The sequence below is a fragment of the Macrobrachium rosenbergii genome, chromosome 7, assembly GCF_040412425.1.
Source record: "Macrobrachium rosenbergii isolate ZJJX-2024 chromosome 7, ASM4041242v1, whole genome shotgun sequence".
NCBI classification, from domain to species: Eukaryota; Metazoa; Arthropoda; class Malacostraca; order Decapoda; family Palaemonidae; genus Macrobrachium; species Macrobrachium rosenbergii.
Genome location: NC_089747.1, coordinates 16,361,019 through 16,363,794, shown reverse-complemented (window position 1 = coordinate 16,363,794; position 2,776 = coordinate 16,361,019). Strand labels below are relative to the sequence as shown.

General features: G+C 39.0%; 1 long non-coding RNA gene across 1 annotated transcript; it reads right to left on the bottom strand.

The window, feature by feature from the left end:
• Positions 1-346: 346 nt before the first annotated feature.
• On the bottom strand, positions 347-2,228 carry LOC136840177 (uncharacterized). The gene is made up of 3 exons (XR_010853547.1): positions 1,887-2,228; positions 1,101-1,230; positions 347-808 (listed from the first exon to the last, which is right to left on the bottom strand). It is a non-coding gene; the product is annotated as an uncharacterized lncRNA (long non-coding RNA).
• Positions 2,229-2,776: the final 548 nt, after the last annotated feature.

Below are 2,776 nucleotides of genomic sequence, written 5' to 3'. Positions count from 1 at the left end.
CCTACCAGTTTGCAAGCTTTTTGTTATTCCTTTTAGCTCCAAAACAGTACAATCGTAAAAGAAGCTCTTTTGGAGTATATGATTCCCTCACACAGAGTTATGAACAATACATCACGTAATTTAAGAAAAAATGCAATATAGTTTGAAAGTTCCTTTTCTATTTCTTCTCTCCGGTGGTCGGGAAATGTATTAGGTGCCCAGTTAAAATTATAACTAGTCAGGGTTTGCTTGGTAGACATCACTTATCCAGAATTATTTTTCTTGTGAGATATGAAGGTTTTCAGTCGATTTTCTGATACTCATAAAAATATGCATTTGTATACATGGAAAATAAGAAATCCAGAAATGATTATCCTTTTATTAAGTTTCGACAGTTTGAAACCTAACGACAACTTTTAATACTTAATGACACCTTTGGATATCTTATGAACAAGTGGTAACTGAAACAGCGGCCGCTGTGAAATAAGGGTACAAATAATAAATGAGACCCATCTACCATTTAATTACGGAATTCTAGAGCAAGAGTAGCCAAAAAATCTTCTGGAGTCATCTTTGTACAGAATCCACGACTCCACTCAGCTACAGTAGATCCAGTCAACCTTCTCTGAAAACAAGTTCACCAAACAGCCACCCCTTTCTTCGGAAACACGGTCCTTATCCAAGCCGCGAAGGATTCTTACTACTGTCCTTAAGGTCGCCGGGCCTTGCAACGACCTGGTTTCTCCCTCCTGTAGCCCCCGTGACAGATCAGCCCTTCTGCGCAGGTGCCAAAGACGTCTAAGGGGCCACCGCACTCTTCACCTTCGCCCTGGAATGAGTTGTGAAATATATTCTAAGAAATAAGTTCCTTGCAAGAAATGTCCGTGGAAGAATGGGATATGTGACATTTCCGATACAGCAGTCGCTTTCAAGGAAAACGTTTCTTCCCTAATAATAAGAATAGCAAGAATCTGAGCCAAAGAAATTGGATACTGCAAGGAAATACCCATTTGCATGTAAGATTTTCAGAAGAGCAACTACCACCCTTATGTAAAAAGTTTTAACAGTAAAATTAAAACGGAAAGTCTCGCTTCCAATACTGAGAGAGAGATCAAACTAACCTTGCGACATTCATAGCAGCATCTACACTCGCTCCTTACTACGCCGTAAGGGCAGGTAAGTGTCTCGGGACCTCCCCCACACCTGACCAATCGACAATCAATACAATTGTTGGGGAGCCGTACAGAAGCGCTGCAAATAATAAAAATAAAAGTAGATTCCATTAGCTAACTGATATTGCTTGGCATCGTAAACTTTCCCCCGCTGACAAATGCCCTTGAATAAGATCTAATAGAGGAAATTTAAGCCGAGAGATCCAAGGAAATTCTGGTGGCACTGATTTTTCTCAACATTTTCTCTGCGAAGCCAATTGTGTCGCTTCCTACAGGTTAACCACACTCTATCTTTCCCTTTTCTCTTTCAGTCAGGTCTGGGTAAGCTATAGGGCAATGAAACTGCCTTATTGATAGGTCAGCCTCTGTTTTTAGAGTAACTATTTTTTTTTTGATAACGAACAGGGAGTTGATGGCTATCTGTAATCTGTCACGCCAATGTGTTTGTTCTGTTCGTTAGTACAGTCTTATCTTCTTCACTACGTCTTCCTCCTAAACATTAACATGACATTTTCCTTATTAATATAAAGTTTGAGTGCCTTCAAGTCAATTCAAATGAACTAAATAAGACTCCCAGAGCTCATTCTACCAATACGTAGATTCTCAAGTTACTTGAAAATACTATTACATTTTACGCACGTTGTTACCATTTAGGATCAGGATAAATTATGTAATACATAAAATTTGCTAGAGAAAGAGAAAGAGTTTGTCTAATATAAAAAAAACATGACTCACGTGACAACCGCCAAGGAAATGCACAGCAGGAGCGTGAAGTACGAAGCCATGACGAAGGAAACTGAACTTCGATGAACACATAAACAGGTAGGCTAATAACGCAAGGACCTCTCCTATTGTTTTATCCTGACGTCGCGTCGTCAGAGCAACGAATGATGTTTGGGTGACGGAGACTCTTGTTTTAAGGTGTTGCATTGACTGGCGAAGTGGTTGCCGGTGAGGTAATAATTGAATATTTATTTGTCGGTTGGAGTTCGCGTCACGACACTGCGTCAACATTGGCGTCAAATGCGAGTCGGCGTCGTGATTTTATTCGTGGTTTTTCTTCTTCAGGGAGACGCCAGTGTGAATTTATTTATTTTAAAAAGGGATGACAGTATCTACTCTTGGCAATTTTAACAGTAGGAAAATCTCTCTGGATTAACCGGTTTCATCCGGAGAGGATTGTAATAACTTTAGGACTTCCCCGTTTTTCGAGAGTTGTGATTTATATCATTTTGAACTTACCATGATGCTTTCCAAACGCTTGCTCGTTTGTGCTTGGGCGCTCGCTCGCGCGCATTTTCGCTCGTCGAACACCAGCTGGAAAAACCGAAATACGTTATGTAAGTGATTATGCACTGTAGTGTAATACTGCTTAATTCTTATGTGATGAAAGGTAAGAATAATTCTCTATCTATATAGGTGTGTCAGTTATGTGCTTGGTAGTTAGTCGACTGCGGTTGGTCAACACAAAGGGTGAAGACTGTTATTGAGAACTAAAAGGGCAACTCTTCTAGAGCCATCTCTAAGGAGAAGAGGCATTTGATGAGTAATAATATATATATATATATATATATATATATATATATATATATATATATATATATATATATATATATATATATATA